Source organism: Poecile atricapillus, chromosome 19 (genome assembly GCF_030490865.1).
Source record: "Poecile atricapillus isolate bPoeAtr1 chromosome 19, bPoeAtr1.hap1, whole genome shotgun sequence".
Classification (NCBI taxonomy): Eukaryota; Metazoa; Chordata; class Aves; order Passeriformes; family Paridae; genus Poecile; species Poecile atricapillus.
This window is the reverse complement of record NC_081267.1, coordinates 9,357,942-9,382,105: the sequence shown is the minus strand read 5'-3', so window position 1 is coordinate 9,382,105 and position 24,164 is coordinate 9,357,942. Positions and strand designations below refer to the sequence as shown.

The following is a 24,164-nucleotide window of genomic DNA, read 5'->3' as shown; positions in this document are numbered from 1 at the left end:
CAGCCCATCACAGTCTCCATCACACTGCAGCCTTCCTTGATGCCCCTCACCATGAGGAAGGCCAAGCCCCAGTCTCAGGGACTCATCCTGTCAGTGGCTGAAGAGCAGCAATGTCTGTCTGTGTCAGGGGCTCTTGGATGTCTCTGTATCCATGGACAGAAGGGTCTGTCTGTGCCAGGGGCTCTTGGATGTCTCTGTATCCATGGACAGAAGGGTCTGTCTGTGCCAGGGGCTCTTGGATGTCTCTGTATCCATGGACAGAAGGGTCTGTCTGTGCCAGGGGCTCTTGGATGTCTCTGTATCCATGGACACAAGGTCTGTCCTTGCAAAGGTTTCCATAATATCTGTGTACCCATGAGTATGGAATGAACACAGAGAGTGAAAGTGTCAGTCACGTTGTTTGCACACTCCTTCCTTTCCATACAAGACACATCCATGCACACCCCCACGTACAGATATATTAAAAGGATAGGCATGGATAGAGATTTCCCACAGAGCTCTAACTTTGGCATAACTCACCTTGTAAGCCATGGCCAGGGCATTTTTTTTCCCAGCTCTGTGGGAGTAGGTGTCCAAGAGCTGTAGGGAACAGCATTTAGAAGCAGTTTCAGGATTTCTAGGCAGGAAAGGGAGCTGACAACCATCCATGTAACTCACCATATTCATAGGGATGGGCTGCTGGTTCTTTAGGAATATGGCACAATGGAGACACGAGACTTGGGATAATCCCAGCTCTCTGTGGATCTGTGCAAAGGTGGAGCAGCAGAAACACCTTGTGTCTTCTTTGGGGACACAAGGTCCAAGGAGCTGGGGTGGCAGAGCGTGACCTGGGCTGGTGGCAGGTGAAGTCCCATTTCATGACATGCCGGAGTGGCACAGGACAAAGCTCCAAGCACCCACAGCCCCACTGAGGAAGTCCTTGGAGTGCTGCACATCCCATAGGAAAAGCTGCATTCACTCAGTCCATTGGGATTTATCACTTCCATTTGCAACACTTTAGGTCCAAGTTTCAAACTGCAAAATTTTTACGCTCAGGACACAGTCATGAAGAACATGTACTTCAATTTCCTATTCCTTTAACTGCAGTGTAAAATATCTTAATATTGGAAAACATCCATCAAATCTGTAAAGAAAGGCAGCTAATGGATCCTTTCCACTAGCACGTGTACAAACTAAGGAACTAAAATCAAAGCTGAGTTCTCTTTTTCAAAAGATCGGTTACCTCTTTCTTACTCCAGAGTTATAGATCATTTTTCACTACACATTTGGGGGTAATTTTTATCTTTCATATTTTTTCATGTTTTCTTTTTTGTTTTGTTTTTTTGTTTTGTTTATTTGGGGTTTTTTTTTACAGAAAACATGTCCTAGAAAAGGCACATCCTTTGCTCCTGGTTCCCGTGTGGAGCAGCTCCCTTCCCGCTGGCTGAGCTGCTCAGGCAGAGCCCGGCAGCTCCTGGCCCTGCAGGGCTGAGGCTTTTCCCCGTTGCTGGGCACAGACTGATGGAGCAGCACTGCTGAACACGGGCACACGCAGAGGGAGCAGAGCAGCTGCCTTTGCCCACCTGAAGCTCCAAGGCCAAACTCTGAGCAGGCACGGCTGGAAGAGACTCGCAGGCTCCCTGTTGGCTCTGCTGCCCCACTTGTGCCCGGCCCAGCTCTGCGTGAGGCAGAGGGAGAACAAGGGGCAGCTCCCTCCCAGCCCCAGCCCAGGGACCCCTCCAGCCCCGGGCCTTGGGGCACTGTCAGCACCCGCTGCTCCAGCCACCGCTTCTGCTGGCACTGACAGCAACAACCAAACTGGGGCTGGTCCCCAGGGAGCAGCAGCAGTGCCTGGATCTGATCCCTCAGCCTGGGGCAGCTCCCTAGGGGAACAGAGGGCACAGCAAGAGGGACAAAACCAGTCAGGGTCAGAGACTGGAAAAAGCCAGAGCTGGGAGCAGGAACAGCTGCTTCATTGCACTCCTGGAGAAAGCTCTGGGCTGGGTCAAAGCACTGAAAGGTGTGAAAGGCAGAGAGGAGGCCACGCCAAACAATGCTCCTGTTTTCACACCCTCCTGTAATAAATGAAAATGATTTGTGCTAACTAAATTGTAACTATTTGGAAAGTTATTATTAGGAGCAATCAAGGGAATTGGTGTTACAAGGCAGATGTAGCCCCCCTACAGATGTTACATGTTAAAATTAAGGTACAGGATGTAGTTTTGAGATAAGAAATGTCCTAAGATAAAATCGACCTTGAGATGGATAAAGTTAGAATGACTTTAGGCATAGGGCATGAAAATTATAAAATATAAGACTAATTAGTGGAGCACAATGCTTACTTACATAACACAATGCTTAGGACTCATGCACAGCCTGTAAGGTTATCCAGAGGACAACGAGGATGAGTGTAAGCCTTCGTCCAAAAAACCACCAAAACAAGACAGAAGACCCCCTAGCAACAAGTGAAGCATGTGCCATGAAGAATAGTGATATTAAATCAATGAATTGGAAATAGGAGGAGACTTATGGGAAACATTAATGAATAGGTATAAGCATACAGTATATAATTTTAGTTTGAATTACTTTGTTTTGGTATGTGAGGCGGGGTGAGAAGCCCTCCCTGTACCCTGGTCAGTTTTGCTTATGCTTTAATCATAATTACTGGCAAATTATATTCACAAATATATATCTATGTATCTGAAGTTATTCACTAAATTGTACTCTTTTACTAAATTGTTTTCCTTTTATACCAAATTGCTATTCAGGCCACTAAATAGTATTCTTTTATTAAATTGTATCCTTCTATTCAATTCACTAAATTGTATCTTTTTTTTCCCCTTGTTATTAAATTGCTGTTAACCTAATAGCTCTTGTTGTCTTATTTTAATTTCATTTATAATAGCACCAAGCAGAAAAGGGGCTGACTGAGAGCAAGCAGACTTAACTTTCTGCCAGGACACAAATTTAGAGGGAAAAAAATTTAAAAAACCCACAGCATCAGCCCAGCTTCCCAGTGAGAAGGGTTGGAACTCTCTGCCCCTCAACACTTCCCCAGCAGCTTTACAAAGGGAACTGGGATCTGAGCTGTGCCCTCCGAACCAGCAGAGCCAGTCTCCCTTCAGGGTGAGAAGCCACGGCCTCAATTACAGCCCCGGGTGCCTCCTGTGCCCCAGAGAATGGCCTGGCTCACCTGGCCCAGCCCAGCCCGGCCCGAGCAGTCCGGACTGGCCTCAAGGGATGGGCTCCACCTGCCCGCTGTGCCCACAGGCCAGGCCCAAGGGCTCACAAGAGGCTTCCTCCCAGCTTTGCAAAACTCGGCCAAGAGTGTCCCCTTTACTGTGCTGAGAAGAGTAAAAAACCTTCTCAATTTAACCCCACTGCACTCCTCATGGGGGATCCCTGCACACCTTAGGAGAGAGCCCAAATTTTCCCTGTGTGCCTCATGAGGTGCAGGCCCAGGTGATGCCACTGAAGGAAATGTGCCCTCACAGCCCAGCGACGCTCAGCATGGGCTCCCCCAGCTTCTCGGGGCCCCACCGCTGGTCACAGCAGCCCCTGCCTGGCTCCTGCCTGCCCACACCATGGTCAGCCCTGCCTGCTCCTGGACATGGAGCTCAGCCAGGGCTGGTGCTGTGTGGGCTTTGCTGGTGGTACCAGCCAGACACTGGGGTGAGAGCTCCATCTCTTTATTAGAACAAAAAACATGGGCCAACCCCTGCTCTGGTGTACAGGGTCTGCCCAATTTCAGTCCTGGCCAGGGACCAGGGCCACGGGGCTCAGGGGCAGAGGGTCTCGCTTGAGAGGTGTGGGTCTTGGGATGCCATCAAGATGGGGATGCAGCCACAGCACAGCAGATGGGGAGAGATGTGAAGAGCGAGGATAACAGGTCAGCTTCTCTTAGACTAAAATCTTTGGCTGCTCTTCTGAAGATGCAGAGGCACTCCTGTAGAGAGAGGAGGTGGCTGAGGCCCCCAGCTGCCGCTGGCACTCAGGGACCCTCCAGCACAGCAGGGCCCAGAGCTGCCAAGGCTCCCCAGCACGGCTGGAGCTGCTGGCACAGCTTGGCCCAGCTGGACAGCTGCCCCTCAAGGCCCTGGAGAGCAGGGGATGGCTCTGAGCAGGGTCCCTGGCCAGGAGTGGGGCCCAGAGCACCTCTGCCTTTCAAGGACAATCTCGTCCCCGCTCTTTCTCCTGCCCACCTTGCTTTGCCTCTGCCTGCTGCTCCTGGGGCTGCTCTTGGCCAGGCAGCCTCAGTGGCAGCCAGCACTGGCTGCAGCCCCAGCGGGCTCCCCAGGACAAGGCCCAGCAATTAAGAGGCCAATGAAAGGCCTGGGCAGCAGCAGAACTCTCAGCAGAGTTATTTGGGCAACCACTGACTACCCACAAGTCCACAGCAGCCTCACTGGGAATGTTTCCTGACTATGAGCAGCCTTTCAAGAAACTGATTGAGGCAGAGATCAGCAAAACACTCACCGTTTTCTCTTCCACCAATACCAGATTCCAGCACAGCACATCATCAGGAAAAGTGCTCCACCAGCCACAATGGCCATTAACTTAATCAAACACTGTGTTCCCCAGCAAAAAACTCTTCTCATGCTTCTCCAGATATTGTTAGCTTGTCTGGTGGTGCCAGCTTCATCTGTGGGAGCAATGGGCAGCGTGAGCCGTGCTGTGCTCCACTGCTGAGCTGGCAGCACGCTGGATACAGCCAGGACGTTCTCTGTTTCCCCCAGAGCTGGGGCCTGCAGGCACCTTGCCACCCCTTGGCACAAGACTGCTCAACCCCCTGAGCTTGAATGGCACAATTTCTCTGTCCTGTGCTGGTCTTCTCCAGGCAATACTTGTCAAGGACATGGATAAGGGTCAGGAAAATGCCCAGGGTTTTGGAAATGCTCCAGGGCCACCCCTCTTCTTAATAGCCCCTACACCTGATCTACCCCGAGACTGGGAAATTTCAGGGGATCTCAGGGTGTTCACGTCCCGTGCTGCAGTTTGGGCTCCCTGTCAGCTGATGCCAAATGCCTTCCTGCAGAGGCTGGGGAGAATCTGCAGCCAGGCCAGGCTGGGAAACAGCCCTGCAGGGCATGAAAGCAGCAGCGGGACAGCGAGGCTGACATGGATCCCTTCCTGCTGTGCTGGGCACAGTGTGTCCAGATGTGCAGAGAAAACCCCCGGCTGCTGAGTCTCAGGAGAAGGCTGAGGGACATGGACCCACCACGGCGTCCCTCCAGATCATTCAGGATTATGTCCAGATATTTGAGTTCCCCCATTGCTACATTACTGTCTCCTATAGGTTTGTTCTTCTTTCTCAGGGGACTATAATATAAAGTATTTCCATTTTCCAGGAATGGATCCCACACAACCAGTGCTCAGCCTGTGGGGTCAGCAGGGACGCACCACACACCCCAGTGAAGGGAGCTGGGCTTGCTTGCAGAATTTAGCTCAGCAGCTGGGAAAGTCCTTGCTGCAGACACACCTGTAACTCAACAGCCACAGAAGCTTCTCTCATCTCTGCTGATCTGCACAGGCAGCACTGAGCCACAGGAGCAGCGAGAGGATCACGCAGAGCGAGGGCACACACGTGCACGGCTCTGTCCTGGCACCTGCAGCGATGCCGCCCTGGCCGAGCTTTGGGCTCTGAGCTGGCAGCTCTCCCAGGGGGAAAGGCCTTCACCTACCCTCATAATCTTCCTCATCACCAGGCTCAGTAACTGATATGGACGGGGAATCCAGATCATCTTCATCATCAGGTTCATCTGCAAAGAAAGGCAGAACAGAACAGCTCCCGTGACACTGCTGAAGATTCTTCTTCAGGCCAGAGCGGCAGTGAGTGCACCTGAGTGACTGCTGCCCTCCAAGGCACTCCCTCATCTCTGCCTTCCACTCAGGAGCAGGAGCAGGGGGACCACGTGCCTGCAGTGGCCCCACAATGGGATGGAAGGAACCCCTTGCACGGCAGTCAGGGGAGAAAGGACTCCCTGGAGCTGCCAGCAGCTCTGAACTGAGCCCCAGGCAGGGCCAGGGCTTGGCAGCTAGAGCGGGAGCATCTCAGGCTCCCTGGGGCCAGAAAGGAGCCACACAAGGCACAGCCCCGGGGCACAGCCCTGGGCCCGGCCCTTCCCTCTCTGCTCTTCTCTGTGGCTGCACAGAGCAAACGGAAGGAGACACTGATATTGCACATGGGAAGAAGATTGACAGCTAAATGCTCCTTCCTCCCACTGACAGCGATGCTGTGGAATCACTCAGGGCTCCAGAAGGGAATGGGGCAAGGTTTCCAGAATCCATCAACCTTCAGACTCTTGAGGGAAATGGCACATGAGTGAGCTCTTGCCACCTTGATACTGATTATTCTGTGCAGAAAGGGACATTGAGAACTTGCCTCCAGCATCTGGCAAGGTCTTCAAACCGCCATTTACCAGCAATTCCAGATGCTCCATGTCACGATCCCAATCTAGAAGGGATCACAGATCAGAACCATTCCATGGTGTGCTGGGATCCCCTTCTGCCTTAGGGAACTGGGCACTGCAAGGGGGTCAGGTAAGGCTGTGCGAGCCAGATGTCAATGGACATGGCCAAAGCTGCAGAGGGGCCTGAGGAAAGCTCTGGACTGGCTCTGGACATTCTCAACACCTTTTCCATGCTCTGTGCAAAATCCCTGAAAGGCAGGCACTGCCAAGTAGCAGAGATGGCAGCTCAAGCCTCAGCAGGGCTCAGGCCCAGAGGCACAGCAATTACCTCCTGGGACTGTGCCTGGCATGGCCTCCCTTCCTGGAGCAGAGGCTGCCCATGAGCCACTGCTTCCTCCGGGAAACGCTGCCTTCAGCACAGCCTTTGGGTTCATATCTGGAGAAAGGAAGAGCCACAGCTGGATCAGACAGAACCATTCCCCATTGGGGAGGTGGCATGTTCAAGAGGCAATATTTGTCAAAGTCATGGATAAGGATCAGGAGAATGGCCAGGTTATTTGGGCTGGCCAGGGCCCTCCCTCCTCCAAACAGCCCCTACACCAGATCGACCCTGAGACTGGGAAATTGCAAGGGATCTCTAAGTGTGCATGGCCTGTGCTGCAGTTTGGGCCCCCTGTCAGCTGATACCAAATGCCTTCCTGCAGAGGCTGGGGAGAAGCTGCAGCCAGGCCAGGCTGGAAAACAGCCCTGCAGGGCATGAAAGCAGCAGTGGGGCAGTGACGCTGACATGGATCCCTTCCTGCTGTGCTGGGCATGGTGTGTCCAGATGTGCAGGGAAAGCCCCCGGCTGCTGAGTCTCAGGAGAAGGCTGAGGGACATGGACCCACCATGGCGTCTCTCCAGTTCACTCAGCATCTTGTCTTCTGTAGGTTTGTTCCTCCCTTTAAGAGAACCTTAACAGAAAGTATTTCCATTTCAGATGAATGGATCCCACAGAACCAGGCCTCAGCCTGTGGGATCAGCAGGGACACACCACTCACCCCTGTGATGGGAGCTGGGCTTGTGTGCAGCAACCAGCAAAGGAGCTTGAAATGTCCTTGCTGCAGACACACCTGTAACTCAACAGCCACAGAAGCTTCTGTCACCTGGTTCCTGCCAGGTTGTCAATGATTATTCCTTGTTGGGACAGTGAGAACATACCTGCATGGGGCTCCAGAGGCAGAAAATCTTCATGAAGCCAAGCTGCTGGAGAAATCTTCCTACCACGCTTGTCTAGAAAGGAGCACAGATCAGAACCATTCCATGGTGTGCTGGGATCCCCTTCTGCTTTAGGGAACTGGACACTGCAAAGGGTTTGGGTAAGGCCTTGGGAGACAGATGTCAATGGACATGGCCAAAGCTGCAGAGGGGCTTGGGGAGCTCTGGGCTGGCTTTGGTCACTCTCAACACCCTCTTTGCAGCCCCTGTGCAACATCCCTGGTGGGACAGTGGGACCAGCCCAGGGCCCAGGGGCTCTCCCTCCCACAGAGGAAACCCCAAGGCCTTGGGCCAAACCGCAGCATTCAGTGCCACAGGTAACGGAACCTCCCTCCTGCCCTCTCTCCTTCAGCTGGGACAGCTCCCCCAGCCCAAGGGGACAGAGCCAGGCCCTGTCAGGACACACTGGAGCTTTACCCTCCCCCTCAGCCCTTTCCCCACCATGGGCACCCCTTGCAGCAGCTGCCAGGTTTTGGGACGTGTCTCCCATGGAGGGACCCCAGCAAGACTGCTCAGTAGCCAAGTGACCTGAGCCTGCTCAGGATAATTCCTCTGCACTGTGCTCACACAGCCAAGCAGCAGAGATGGCAGCTCAAGCCTCAGCAGGGCTCAGGCCCAGAGACACAGCAATTACCTCCTGGAACTGTGACTGTGCCTGGCATGGCCTCCCTTCCTGCAGCAGAGGCTGCCCATGAGCCACTGCTTCCTCCGGGAAACGCTGCGTTCAGCACAGCCTTTGGGTTCATCTCTGGAGAAAGGAAGAGCCACAGCTGGATCAGGTGGGGCTGTTCCCCAACAGGAAGGTGGCATGTTCAAGAGGCAATACTTGTCAAAGTCATGGATAAGGTTGAGGAAGACATCAAAACTTTGGAGCCAGGCCAGGGCCCTCCCTCCTCCAAAGAGCTGCCATTCCACATCTACCCCAAGACTGGGAAATTGCATGGGATCTCAGGGTGTGCATGGACCACGGTGCAGTTTGGGCTCCCTGTCAGCTGATGCCAAATGCCTTCCTGCAGAGGCTGGGGAGAAGCTGCAGCCAGGCCAGGCTGGGAAACAGCCCTGCAGGCCATGAAAGCAGCAGTGGGGCAGTGACGCTGACATGGATCCCTTCCTGCCATGCTGGGCACGGCATGTCCCGATGTGCAGGGAAAGCCCCCGGCTGCTGAGTCTCAGGAGAAGGCTGAGGGACATGGACCCACCATGGCGTCTATCCAGTTCACTCAGCATCTTGTCTTCTGTAGGTTTGTTCCTCCCTTTAAGAGAACCTTAACAGAAAGTATTTCCATTTCAGATGAATGGATCCCACAGAACCAGGCCTCAGCCTGTGGGATCAGCAGGGACACACCACTCACCCCTGTGATGGGAGCTGGGCATGTGTGCAGCAACCAGCAAAGGAGCTTGAAATGTCCTTGCTGCAGACACACCTGTAACTCAACAGCCACAGAAGCTTCTGTCACCTGGTTCCTGACAGGTTGTCAATGATTATTCCTTGTTGGGACAGTGAGAACATACCTGCATGGTGCTTCAGAGGCAGAAAATCATCATGAAGCCAAGCTGCCTGAGAAGCCTTCCTACCACCCTCATCTGGAAGGGAGCATCGATCAGAATCCTTCCATGGTGTGCTGGGACCCCCTTCTGCCTTAGGGAACTGGGCACTGCAAGGTGATTGGGTAAGGCTGTGGGAGCCAGATGTCAATGGACATGGCCAAAGCTGCAGAGGGGCCTGGGGAGCTCTGGGCTGGCTCTGGTCACTCTCCACCCTCTTTGCAGGCCCCGTGCAACATCTCTGGAGGGGCAGCAGGACCAGCCCAGGGCCCCTGAGGCCTCTCTCCCTCCCACAGAGGAAACCCTCCCTTCAGTCCTGGGGAAAACCATCCCCAATGCTTCCCAGGGAGAAGGGAGCACTGTCCCTGGAAAGGGGACCGAGGCCGCGGGCTCACCTGCTCGCCCTGCTCGCCATGGAGCAGCCTGGGTAGCCCTGTCAGGCAGGGCCACTGCCAGGAGGAGCAGGAGGAGGAGGCGCAGAGCAAAGGCCATGGTGCCTTGCCCACTGCCAGTCCTGCAGCTCTTGCTGCCACCACTGTCCTGACACCGCTGTCCCAATGTCAGCACCGCTGCTGCCGCCGCCGCTGCTGCCACAACAGTCGTGGTCAAGGACTGACTGCTCGGTCCTTGTGGTGCTGTGCAACCACGGGGCTCTGGGACCTCTGTGACCTCAGAGCCTGCTGTCACCTCAGCCTGCTGTCACCCCACAGGCTGCTGTGACCTCATGGCCAGGGTGGAATTGTGTGGGGAGTGGGATCTGCCTTCTTCACTAGGGAGCTCATCCTGCCCTGCAGCTCTGTCCAAGGGCTATGACAGGGTCCCAGCCCAGCTGATCTCACAGGCTGGGGGATGAAGGGATGGAGAGCAGCCCTGCTGAGAAGGACTTGTGGCTGCTGCAAGGTGAGAGGCTGGACATGAGCCAGCCATGTGCCTCCAAAGGAGGGTGCCCAGCAGCTTGAAGGAGGTGATTCCACCACCCCTCTGCTCTGGTGCGAACCCACCTGGAGTACTGCATCCACCTCTGGGTGCCCAGCACAGGAAGGACATGGTCCTGTTGGAGCTGGTCCAGAGGAGGGACAAAACGCTCTGAGGGCTGGAGGCCCTCTGCTTTGGAGACAGGCTGGGACAGCTGGGGGTGTTCAGCCTGGAAGAGAGAAGGCTCCACAGAGACCTGATTGCTCCCTTTCAGTACTTTAAGGGGGCTTGTAAAAAAGATGGGACAGAATTTTTAGTAGGGCCTGTTGTGACAAGACTGAGAGGGAATGTTTTCAATCTAAAGGACAGTAGATTCAGACTAGACATAAGAAAGATATTTTTTACACTGGGTTTTGAAACCCTGGAACAGGTTGCCCAGAGAGGTGGGCATCCATCCCTGCTGACATTCAAGCTCCTGCTCTGAGCAACCTGATCTAAAGGTGTCCCTGCTCTCTGCAGGGCACTGGACTAGATGGCCTTTAAATGTCCCTTCCAAGCCAAGCCATTCTGTGCTGCTGTGCACCAGCAGAGCAGTGCTGGAATAATGCTGGGGTGATGATGCTGGCACCTGTGTTTTGGTAGTTGTGCCATTTAGCTATTGGCCAAGAGAGGATTGATGGGCTGCACAGTGAAGTCTGCAAAGAACAGTGTGCTCAATGAGAAACAGGAGAGGAACATGGCTTCCAGTTCAGATAAATGCCAGCATTTTGCTGCCCATTCCTTGTTAAGAAATAAAGGAATGTTCTGAAGATCCCTTCAGTGGTGGTGCACTATTGGCTGTATCAGTACTTGTGTTCTGTAAAACAGGTTAGTTGTTACAGCTTCTTGCCCCATTTATCACTGGAGAAAACCCAAATACTGCATTGCTCCATGTCTACTTTCTTCCAAGTAAAGGCAGATTTTGTTCATTCTTGAGTGGGACATATTCATCTGTTGACAAGCAAATTCTTCTTGCCATTTACACAATGTTGATTTGCTCTAATTGGATTGTAATTAGGATCTACCTCTCATTGTAATTAAGACTGATGGATTGTGAGGCAAAGTGTTGCATAATTTGCCCTGGAGAGAGTTTTTCTCTAATTCAATGACATATGAAGACAGGTGTAGCCTACCATACTTGTGGCATTAGTCTCCCACTCTGTCCTTTCCTCTCACCCAAGGGGAGGATCGAGGTCTGCAGGTCTCATATGTGCACAGAAAGAGTTAATATCTCACCCAGACCTGCAGATGGTCATGATGGTTTCTGCCGGGCAGTGGCCGAAGCAGTCACAGTGATGGATTTTAGACCGTGCTGGGGCTGTGCCAAGATCTCAGGGGGTCCAGCCAGAACAGTCGTGGCTGTTCTGCCCCCATGGCTGGTCCCAGGCCCCTGCTCCCTTCAGTTCCAGCTGCGGGCCGATGGCTTCCCCTCCCTGTGCCCGGCAGCCGCTGGGGCCGTGCGGGCCGTGGTGAAGGGGCCTGGCCCAGCCCAGAGCCGCTCCCGGGGCCTGGCGGAGCCCGGCTCGGTGCAGGCCAGGCTGGAGCAGGGCCGGCCTGACCAGCACCCAGTTAACTCTTCACAGCTGGAAACAACAGAGAGCTTTCCTGGGCTTGCCTGTCTTCAAAATGGGGATTTCACACAGGAGGATCCAGCTTCTAAATGGTTTCATAGGTTGTCAGTTCTCAGAGCCAGCCAGCTATTGCTTTTGCTAAGCACAGAGGAAGCTCTTGGCAGCTCCCTCCTAGAAAAATCATTTGCATGGCTGGCTTCTTCTCTCCTCACCAAATATCAACTAATACAAAACCACCACAGACATTCAGGCTGAAACAGGAATCAATTCTGAAGCAATTGTTTTAAAGTAAAATCAGTTATTAAGCACAGATTGATGTCACTCCCGCACTCCACTGGAGAGGGACAGTGACTCTGTCACCTCCCCACTGGCCAGCCCATTCCAATTCCCAATCAGCCTTTCTGGGAAGAACTCCTTCCTATTGTCCAGCCTAAACCTGCCCTGGTGCAGCTTAAGGCTGTGTCTCCTTGTCCTGCCCTCCAGCAGATCCCCACTCGCAGCCAGCTTGGTGTCATCTGCAATTTGTGAGTGCTGGACTCGACCCCCTCAGCCAGACCCTCAGTGAAGATATTAACCAGGACTGGGCCCAGCACAGATCCCTGGGGACACCACCAGGGACTGGACACCAGCTGGATGCAGCACCATCCCCACCACTCTCTGGGCCCGGCCTCCAGCCAGTTCTGCAGCCAGCAAAGAGTGCTCCTGTCCAAGCCGTGGGCTGCAGCTTTTCCAGGGAATGCTGTGGCTCTCCGTGTCCAAGGCCTTGCTGAAGTCCAGCTCGACACATCCAGAGCCTTTCCCGCACCCACCAGGCGGGTCAGCTGGTTATAAAAGGAGATCAGGTTGGTCAGGCAGGACCTGCCCCTCCTAAAGCCACGCTGGCTGGGTCTGAGCCCTGGGCCATCCTGGAGGTGCCGTGGGATGGCACTCAAGGGGATCTGTTCCAAAACCTCACCAGGCACCGAGCTCAGGCTGACAGGCCTGCAGTTCCCCAGAGCCTCCTGCCAGCCCTTCTTGGGGATGGGCTCACACTGGCACCTCCAGTCCTCTGGGACCTCCCCAGTGAGCCAGGACTGATGAGGAGAAATGATGGAGAGCAGCTTGGGGAGCTCATCCACCAGCTCCCTCATCCCCCTAGCATGGATCCCATCCCATCCCATCCACCTGTAAGAATCTGAGTGGCTCAGCAGGTCTCTGACTGCTTCCTCCTGGATTACAGGGGGCTCTTCTGCTCCCTGTCCCCATGTACCAGATCAGGAGAACACTTGTCCTGGGGAAAACCTGTCTTAATGTTGAAAACTGAGGCAAAGAAGGTGTTGAGTACCTCAGCCTTTTCCTCATCTTTGGTAACCATATCCCCCCCCAATAAGGAATGGAGGTTGTCCCTACCCTTACTTTTGCCATTAATGTGTTTATAAAAACGTATTTATTATCCTTCACAGAAGCAGCCATGTTAAGCTCTAATTGAAATTTCACCTCTCTACTTTTCTTTCTGCATGACCTAATGACATCCTTAAACATTTCCTGGGCTGCCTGTCCCTCTTTCCAAAGGTGAAACACACTCATCTTTTCCCTGAGTTCCTGCTAATTCTCTCTGCCCAGCCAGGTCAGTAATTTTCCTCACTAGCTCATTTTTTGTCACAGAGGGACAGGCTGTTCCTGCTCCTTCAAGATTTCTTTCTTGAACTGTGTCCATCCTTCCTGAAATCCTTTGATTTAAAAGGCTGTTTCCCTTAAAAAAATCAGTAGCTTATTTGGTACTCCCCAAATCTGCATCCTTAATTGGCAGAAGTCTCCTCTTCGTAACTCCAGTGTAGGAGTTTTGTTGATGCCCCTCCTTCTTTCATAGAATATTTCAAAACTCGATGATTTCATGGTCACTGTACCCCAGGCAGCCTCCAACCACCACATCCCCCAGCAGCCCTTCTCTGTTTGTGAACAGCAGGAGACACAGCTTTCCTGGGCAGTGGCACGAGGAAGAAACCTTCCCAAAGTGCAGCTTGGCAGGTTCAGCCTGGAGGGGAGGAGAAAGAAAAGTCCCTGCCAGGGTAGAATTTTGGTGCAGGAGGTGTCCCAGCGTGAGACTGGACTATGCCATGGCTGAGTGTGCCAGGAGCCGGCAGTCAGTGGGGCCCAGGGATGCTCCAAGGGACTTGGAGTTTTGCTTCTGACTCCTTGAGCAGCTCCTTCAACCTTCTCTCAGTGCCTGAGGGTCCTGGACTCAGCCCCAAATCCAGCCTGGGGTTCATTAAAATACAGAAAGCCTCAGGGGCTCTTTCTCTTCCTTCCATTGTCTTCAAGTCCAAGGCTTGTGCAGCTGCTTGGAGTCAGTTTGGAGTTCTGTTAAGGAGGAAGATTTGAAAATCCACCAGTTTTTGGTTTTTTTTACAATCAAGGGCATATTTTTTTTTAGTTTTTAGTTGAGAGAAGAGATGACAGAAGCATTCCCCAAGTGATCCTGATGCTGAATGTCTCCTTAGGAGGTCTGGTCACAGAGAAGAATGAGCCCCTTGTGGGCTGCCCCTGTTTGGACAACCTGCTCCTCACCCCGAGCCTCAGCATGTCTGACATCGCCCACCTGGGATTCACATCCCAAAATATTGAGAACATTTATCAACTTTTCTTTATAATTAAAATCTAATTAATTAATAAAAATAAAAATTTACTTTTTATAATAATTCTGTATTTTTATAATCTAATTTTTATATTTCTATAACAGAATTGATAAATTTTTAGCGACTAAAAATAGTATCTGTGCTTGGTTCAAAGTATCACAATTCCCTTCATTAATTAATTGACCACTATTTCTCCCTCTTTATGCTAATTATTATTTTTAGTCCTTTGGTCATATTTTTTAAATTTTTCTCAGACAGGGTAAAAGGAGCAACTTTGGGGTCCATGGGGACTTTTCTGGGGAACATTTGGGGCAGTTTTGTCTGGGGAGGGAATTTAGAGAGAACTTGGGGGGTATGGAGGACACGTGGGGGAGCCGGGTGGGCACTTGGAGGGGCACTTAGGGATTCTGTGGGACAATTCTGGGTCCGGGGGAGCACCTGGGGGTCCAGGGGGGCACTTGGAGGTCAGGGAGGGGAATCTGGGGGCCCTTCGGGGTCCGGGCGGGCACTTGGGTGCTGTAACAGGGAATCTATGGGCCGCGGGGGATGATGGGAGTTGTAGGCGCCGGTATAATATGGTTTAATGGGGCCGCGGAGCATCACGGGAGTTGTAGGCGCAGCTCCAATGGATTCCGGTGAGGCGCGGGGCATGACGGGAGATGGAGTCCCGGCTGGAATAGCGCTCTATGGGCGCCGCGGAGCATGATGGGAGCTGTAGTCCCGGAAGTGGCTCGGAAGGCGCGTTTGGCGGTGTGGGGAAGCGCTTGGAGAACACTTTTGCGTCCGAGCCGTGCTGCAGGTGCTAGGGGCGAATGTATACGGCTCGGGAGCACTTGGGGGGAACCTGGGGAGCTGTAACCGGGCTCTTTAGGGGGCGGGGCATGGCAGGAGGTTTGGGTGCGGAACTGTGTTGTGGGATGATGGGAGATGAATTCCCAGGAGTGTCTGGAAGGGGAATCTGTGGGGTCAGGAACATTCAGGGATCCAGGGACGCTTTGGGGGGCCTCGAACGGGCGCTGAGGGGGCACTCGGGGATCCTGGAGGGTTTGGAGGAGACTTATGGGACATATGGGGGGCGATCCCGGGGTTCTGGGGAGCGCAGGGCATATTCCCAGTTCCTCACAACCTGGTCTCAGTTGCCCCCTGGAGGCTCCTGCTCACTGCCAGTATCATCCCAGTATGATCCCAGTATGATCCCAGTTTCCCTCAGTGTGATCGCAGTCTCTCCTGGCATGGGCCCAGCTGCTCCCAGTATGATCCCAGTATGATGTCAGTACACAGCCAGTGCGATCTCAGCCACTGCCAGGATGATCCCAGTATGATCCCAGTACAAACCAGTCCCTGCCAGTACTGCCACTCCTGGGATCCCCCAGCCCTCTCTGTGTTCCCCCCTCCCGCATCTCCCCAGAGCAGCCCCAAGGGCTGGCAGTCCCCAGCCAGGGTCCCCAGCCAGCCCCAGGTTGGATCTGCAGCCCCCAGTTTTCCCAGTTTCCCTCTCCTTTTCCCCGGGCCGGGTTCCCCCCGTCCCCAGCGGGTGGGAGCAGCGGAGAGCCCCGCACTGCCCATCCCGACCTGTCCCGGCTCCATCCCCGCTCCTGCCGTGGGCTGTGAGGGGTTTGGGAACGGGGCACCGAGGGTGTCACTGCTCCTGGGGGAGGAGGAGGAGGGATGGAAGAGGGGGGATGAAGAAGGAGAGAGAGAGGGGATGGTAGGAGAGTAGGAGAAGGAGGTGGGGTTAGGGAGGAAGAGGAGGAGGAAGGATGGAAGGGGAGGACAGGGAGGAAGAGGACGGACAAAGGAGGATCAGGGAAATGAGAAGGAACCACAAGGTCGAGCATTCCCTGAATTCATAGCCCTCTCCTGTGGGATCATCACCCACCATTCCACAGGTGATCGGGGAGTGGGAGCTTTGCCCGGATATCCTGGGGGGGTCCCTGGATTGGGTTCATTTTGCAGGGGGGAGATGTTTGGAGAATGTGGAACTCCAAAGCTGAGTGGAAAATCCTACTTGGGGGGACTTTGGGGGGTCTCACCATCCCTAAGTGGGGAGATGGAAATGGGGAACTTTTCAGATTCCTGGCACTCCCAGCACCCTGGGGATGGCAGGGACCGAGCAGACAAAGGACCCCCAGTACGAGCGTGACTCCCAGCAGCTGGGACAGGGGGGAAACCCTTGAACCCCAAACAGGAGAGACCAGAGATGGGGAACTCCTGGGAGGAATTTTCAGGGCTGAATCTTGGTGTTTTTTGGAGGTTTTATGGACCCCAGATGTCCAGTGACTTCTAGAGATGAGCTTGTACAGAGGGACCTGCAAACTCAATGTGCTCATCCCTTGTATTTCCGCAAACCAGGATTTCCCATTCCCAAACCTTGGCTGGATGGAGAAGGAGGCTGCGAGGAAGAGGAAGATGCCCCAGGACACCCAGGCAGGTGAGGAGGAAGTCAGTGCCCCTTTCCCCCTCTCTCCTGCTCCATCTCCCAGCCCAGCATGGCCCCCGGCTGCAGGACAACCCCGCTGCCGACGCCGTCCTGCCGGGGACGCACTGGGGGGATCTCCTTCCCCTTCCCTCTGGCACGGAGGCAAATCCCATCCTCTCCTTGTCCTTCCTCCCCCAGAGAAGGAGCTGAGGATGGAGACCAGGGAGGACAAATCCTCACTGCAGAACCTCATGGAAGAGGCCATTTTGAGCAGCTCCACAGTGCAGGAAACCAATGGGGAGGAAAAGCTTCAGACATCCCACAGCAGGAGGAGAGGCTCCAAACCCATCCCAGGGTGCTCTGAGGAGGAAAGACCCACCCTGTGCCGGGAAGGCGGCCGGAGATCCAGCCAGGGCTCCGAGCTGGTGGTCCATGAGCAGCTTCAGGATGGGGAGAAGCCCTACAAGTGCTTGGAGTGTGGGAAGAGCTTTAGCCAGAGCAACAGCCTGATCTGCCACCAGATGATCCACACTGGGGACTGGCCCTATGAGTGTGAGCAATGTGGGAAGGGCTTCAGCTGGAGCTCCCAACTCATCACGCATCAGCGCATCCACACTGGGGAGAGGCCCTACGAGTGTGGTGAGTGTGGGAAGAGGTTTCAGAGGAGCTCCACTCTCCTCAGGCACCAGCAGATTCACACAGATGAGAGGCCCTTCCGCTGCCCTGACTGTGGGGAGGGCTTCAAGCGAAACTCCAACCTCATCACCCACCGGCGCATCCACACTGGGGAGAGGCCCTACGAGTGTGGGAAATGTGGGAAGAGCTTCAGCCGGAACTCCAGCCTGATCTGCCACCAGAGGATCCACACCGGGGAACAGCCCTACGAGTGTGGGGAATGTGGGATGACCTTCAGCCGGAGGTCCCAGCTGACCATCCACCAGATGATCCACACTGGGGAGAGGCCCTACGAGTGTCCTGAGTGTGGGAAGAGGTTCCGGAGCAGCTCCCATGTCCTCGAGCACCAGCGGATTCACACGGATGAGAGGCCCTTCCGCTGCCCCGACTGCAGGAAGGGCTTCAAGGACAACTCCCACCTCATCAGGCACCGGCGCATCCACACTGGGGAGAGGCCCTACGAGTGTCCTGAGTGTGGGAAGAGCTTCAGCCACAGGTCCAGCCTCAACACCCACAAACGCGTCCACACTGGGGAGACACCCTACAAGTGTTCCCTGTGTGGGAAGAGCTTCACCTGGAGATCTACCTTTACCCAACACCAACGGCGGCACCAGTAAGGGAAGCTCTGCAAATGCCCCAAAGTACAGGAAGAGCTTTGTGCACTGCTCCAGCTTCATCCCCCCTTGGAAAATTCAAGTTTGGCAGAGACCTGGTGATCCATGTTCCCTGTGATCCATGCTGGGAAGACACCTGTACCTTTTCCTGCCTATGGCAATGACATGATGTGGGACTAAAGAACATGAGGGTCTGGCCATGGCCCTGTCATTATATTCAATCCCATCTCAGGTCATTGCCAGGGGCAGGTACTGGGGGTAGGTGTCTTTTTTTTTTATTCTTGATTGCCTGTGGATTTTTTAGCATTTAGTTGCGGGGACAACCTAACTGTGGGTACTTGGTGGGTGATTGACGAACACAAATAGTTCGGCCGTGCCCAGGGGAGGAAGGGGGCAGGAAAGGAGGAGGGTGGGCACAGCTTGGTGGACTTTTCTTCAGCTTCAGAGAAGGACACTTTGGTCGCAGAGCTGTTGCAGTGGAGACGAGGGAATTTTGCCATCACCCAGACGGAGCTGCTGCTTCTTCTCCTCCTGCCCTCTTTGCTGGTGACCTCGCACCCCCTGTCCTGCCGGGACGTGTGGCAGTGCCAGGCACCGCCATGGAGCTGCTGATACACCTCAGCCACCAGCCCAGGATCTCAGCTCATCCCTGCTGTTCCAGCCGACTGTTCCTCAGAGCCCTGCAGGAGCACTGGGACTGACTGCCCGAGGGGGTTTGTGAAACAAAGCCTCTCCTCCATCCCATCTCAGCCAGAAAGCTGTCACGGGGTCCCTGGTTCTGTTTTCTTGTTATTGCTGTAGTTATTGTTGTTTGTTTGCCTGGTTATACTAGTAAAGAACTGTTATTCCTATCCCCAGATCTCTGCCTGAAAGCCCCTTGATTTCAGAATTATACTAATTCAGAGGGAGGGGGTCTACATTTTCATTCCAGGGGAGGCTCCTGCTTTCCCTAGCAGACACCTGTCTTCTAGAACCGAGACACTGGTTTTAGTCAGAAGCATCAGTGACCAAAAGTTGTGTTTCCTTTGGTTTGGTCACATCTTTGTTCCTTCTCAGTGTTCAGGCTGGGCTGTGGGGTGTCCTCATTTGCTGCATTTTCTGAGTTCCTCTTGGATCCCTTGAGCAGTAGGTTGTGCCCTCTGAGGATCCTTTGTGCTCCTTGGTGACCCAGGAGAACCTTCCAGGCAATTTTTGGGTGAGCTGCTGCTGTGATGTCACAGGAACGTTGCCGTGTCCTTGTGGTGTTCCCGTTGCTGTGGGGCACAGAGGCCTCAGTGTCAGAGCGGCTCTGGGCGCCTGCTCATTGCCTGAGGATCCTCCTGCCCGAGGCATTCTCAGCAGCCAGCCCAGCCCCTGACGGGTGTCCTTCTGTCCTTGCAGGGGGACAGACAGTCTGCAGATGTGTGCAGCACAGCCAAAATGATCCAGCAAGTGGTTGCTGCAGTTTGCACTCTGCACTCTGTGGCTTCTTATGGGTATTTTTTAACCCACTGGGCCCCTAAGTCGAGGATTTCCCCAGGTGCACCATATGTGCCTTTGGGATTGCTGTGGGCTTATTGTTCTTCATTTGGAATGGAGTTGATTTTAATGAAAATTGCCATTAAGATGCCATTTATTTGGGAGAGCTCCTGCCAACAGCTTCTTAAAAAAGGGATTGTTTGTAGCCAGCAGGGTGTGCACAGCATTTGGAATGGAGCCTGGGGGGGATCTGTTCCCCAAGAGGAGAGTCTGTGGCAGTGAACCCTGGCACTCCCTCTGTTCGCTCATCCAGCCAAAAACTGGACACAGCTTTGTATTTTGTGCTGTTCTCTTGCTTGCTGTGTGATCCAAAAGGACTGTGGCTCCAGGAGGGAAGTTGTGAAAGCAAAATGCTCTCTTGGCATTGACTTGTTGTGTGGGATTTTCCAGCACAGGCAGCTTTTTCTCCTAACAGCATCTGGTTCAGGTGAAGGTCCCCTCACACAGGGATACTGAGAAGCTCCTTCTTCAGTGAGCAGGAAAGGAACCTTTGGTGTTCAGAGATCCCAGCTGCTCCCCTTCAACACCAATATGAGCCCAGTAAGCTCCAGTATGATCCCTGTCACATGGCAGCACTCCCAGGATGGTCCCAGTTGCCTCTGGCTAGATCAACCCAGTCAGTCCCAGTACAATGCCATTTGCTCCCAGCATGCTCCCAGTTGCTCCCAGTCACCCCCAGTATGGGGGATGATGTGCATGGTGTGTTCCCAGTCATTCTCAGATACTCCCAGTATGAGTCCAGTCACTCCCAGTATGATCCAAAATTGGATTGCTGGGAGGCCTCATGGAATCCTGGAGACCATTGTGACACTCCAGGGCCCCATGGAACCGTGGTGACACCAGGTTGGCTGGGAGTGTTGATGTGCTGCAGGGTAGGAGGGCTCTGCACAGGGACCTGGACAGGCTGGATCCAGGGCCCAAACCCAACAAGGTGAGGTTTAACAAGTCCAAGTTCCAGGTCCTACACTTTGACCACAACAACCCCTGCAGTGCTCCAGGCTGGGGACAGAGTGGCTGGACAGCGGCCAGGCAGAAAGGGACCTGGGGCACTGATGGGCAGCAGGCTGGGCATGAGCCAGCAGTGTGCCCAGGTGGCCAAGAAGGCCAATGGCTCCTGGCCTGGATCAGGAACAGTGTGGCCAGCAGGAGCAGGGCAGGGATTCCTCCCCTGTGCTCAGCACTGGTTGGGCAGCACCTCGAGTGCTGTGTCCAGTTCTGGGCCCCCAATTTAGGAAGGCCATGGATGGGCTGGAGCGTGTCCAGAGAAGGGCAACAAGGCTGGTGAGGGGCCTGGAGCACAAGTCCTGTAAGTGATAGTAAAAGGTCCCAAAATCTTAGAAAATTCGGGGACTTAGAATGAAAGTTAGGTTTGGAAAGGCCTTGGAAAAGTAGGCCCTGGGAAATGTTAGGCCTTGTACTTGCTAAAGACCAGGTCAAACTGCACCTGTGTAATCAGTAGATGATAAATGATACAATTGTTAGATATGATTGGATATAATTATTTTTTAAAGAACACGAGGAACAATGTTAGGGGGCTGAGGGGATCACGAGAAATCCATGCTTGGGTAAAAACAATGCATATATTAGAACAATGTAAGTCTAATAATTAATATGTGAGTTACATAATGATAGAGTATAAAACATGTTCAGTTCCAAACCAAGATGGGTCAGATTTGGGTCTTTGTACCCCTGACAACCAGATTTCTTAATAAAGCACCTGCATATAATCATTTGTGATTATGTGTGTTCCTGAATGCTAAAAATTTAATCAGATTTTACTGGAATTTTGTGAGATACTTGTGGAATTTTGTGGAATTTTTGTGGAATTTTGTAGAAATTTGTGGAGATTTTGTGGGATGTTTCTGGAATTTGGTAGGGTTTTGAGAAGATTTTGAGAATTTGTTGGGGTGTTTCTGGAATTTTGTGGGATGTTTCTGCAATCTCGTGGGATTTTTGTGGAATTATGTGGGATTTTTCTTGAATTTTGTGGGATTTTGTGGAAATTTTCTTGGACATTTCCAGAATTTTGTGGGATTTTTCTGGAATTCTGTGGCATTTTGAGTAATTTAAATAATTTTGTGGGATTTTTCTAGAATTTTGTAGGATTTTTTTTGAATGTTGTGGAATTTTTCTGGGATTTTTTGGGATTTTGAGCAGACTTCAATATTTTGGAAAGATTTTTCTTAGATTGTGTAGACATTTGTGGAGATTTTTTAAAATGTTTCTGGAATTTGATATGGTTTCGAGACGATGTAGGGAATTTTGCGGGATGTTTTCTTAAATTTTGTGGATTTTTGTGGAATTTTGTGGGATACTGTGGAGACTTGAAAAATTTAGAGATTTTTCCCAGATTGTGTGCAAATTGGAGGAGATTTTGTGGAATGTTTCTAGAGCTTCGTAAGATTTTGAAAAGATTTAGGGAATTTTGTGAAATGTTTGTGGAACTTTGTGGGATTTTTGTGGAATTTTGTGGAATTTTGTGGGATGTTTCCGAAATTCTGTAGAACTTTGAGGAGACATGAAGAATTTTAAGGGATTTTTCCTATATTGTGTGGAAATTTGTAAAGATTTTGTGGGAAGTTTCTGGAATTTTGTGGGATGTTTCTGGAATTTCGTGGGATTTTTTTGAATTTTGACAGATTTTTCTAGAATTCTGTGCAATTTTTGAAAAATGTTGTGGAATTTTCCGGAATTTGGTGAGATTTTGAGGAGACTTGAAGAATTTTGAGGAGTTTTACTTAGATTGTGTGGAAATTTGTAAAGATTTTGTGGGAAGTTTCTGGAATTTGGTAGGGTTTTGAGAAGATTTAAAGGATTTGTTGGGATGTTTGTGGAATTTTGTGGGATGGTTGTGGAATTTTGTGGGATATTGAGGAGACTTGAAACATTTTGAGGTATTTTTTTTAGATTGTGTGGAAATTTGTAAAGATTTTGTGGGATGTTTCTGGAATTTTTTAGGGTTTTGAGAAGATTCAGAGGATTTGGTGGGATGATTGTGGAACTTTGTAGGATTTTTCTGGAATTTTGTGGAATTTTTGTGGAATTTTCTGGCATGTTTCCTGAATTTTGAATTACTTTGAGGTGACATGAAGAATTTTGAGGGATTTTTCTTAGCTTGTGTGGTAATTTGTAAAGATTTTGTGGGATGGTTGTGGAATTTTGTGGGATACGGATGAAACTTGAAGAATTTTGAGGGATTTTTCTTTGATTGTGCGGAAATTTGTAAAGATTTTGTGGGATGTTTGTGAAATTTGGTGAAATTTTGAGGAGACTTGAAGAATTTTGAGGAGCTTTACTTAGATTGTGTGGAAATATGAAAAGATTTTGTGGGAAGTTTCTGGAATTTGGTAGGGTTTTGAGAAGATTTAGGGAGTTTGTTGTGATGTCTGTGGAATTTTGTGGGATGTTTGTGGAATTTTGTGGGATATGCATGGAACTTTGAGGGGTTTTTGTGGAATTTTGTGCAATTTTTTTGGAATGTTGTGGAATTTTCTGGTATTTGATGAGATTTTGAGGAGACTTGAAGAATTTTGAGGAGTTTTACTTAGATTGTGTGGAAATGTGTAAAGATTTTGTGGGAAGTTTCTGGAATTTGGTAGAGTTTTGAGAAGATTTAGGGAGTTTGTTGGGATGTTTGTGGAATTTTGTGGTATTTTTTTGGAATTTTGTGGGATATGGATGACACTTGAAGAATTTTGAGGGATTTTTTTTAGATTGTGTGGAAATATGTAAAGATTTTGTGGGATGTTTCTGGAATTTGGTGGGGTTTTGAGAAGATTTAGAGGATTTGTGGGATGTTTGTGGAATTTTGTGAGATGGTTGTAGAGTTTTGTGGGATTTGGATGGAAAGTTGTGGGATTTTTGTGGAATTTTATGCCATTTTTTTTAGAATGTTGTGGAATATTCTGGAATTTGGTGATATTTTGAGGAGACGTGAAGAATTTTGAGGGATTTTTCCTAGATTGCGTGGAAATTTGTAAAGATTTCGTGGAATGTTTCTGGAATTTGGTAGGGTTTTGAGAAGATTTAGGGAGTTTGTTGTGATGTTTGTGGAATTTTGTGGGATGGTTGTGGAATTTTGTGGGATATGCATGGAACTTTGAGGGATTTTTGTGGAATTTTGTGCAATTTTTTTGGAATGTTGTGGAATTTTCCAGAATTTGATGGGATTTTGTGGAGACTTGAAGAATTTTGAGGAGTTTTACTTAGATTGTGTGGAAATGTGTAAAGATTTTGTGGGAAGTTTCTGGAATTTGGTAGAGTTTTGAGAAGATTTAGGGAGTTTGTTGGGATGTTTGTGGAATTTTGTGGTATTTTTTTGGAATTTTGTGGGATATGGATGACACTTGAAGAATTTTGAGGGATTTTTTTTAGATTGTGTGGAAATATGTAAAGATTTTGTGGGATGTTTGTGAAATTTGGTGGGGTTTTGAGAAGATTTAGAGGATTTGTGGGATGTTTGTGGAATTTTATTAGATGGTTGTAGAGTTTTGTGGGATTTGGATGGAAAGTTGTGGGATTTTTGTGGAATTTTATGCCATTTTTTTTAGAATGTTGTGGAATATTCTGGAATTTGGTGATATTTTGAGGAGACGTGAAGAATTTTG

At 51.3% G+C, this 24,164-nt stretch overlaps 1 pseudogene; it reads left to right on the top strand.

The window, feature by feature from the left end:
• Positions 1–24,164, top strand: part of LOC131586345 (uncharacterized) — a 982,094-nt pseudogene that overhangs the window by 479,721 nt on the left and 478,209 nt on the right.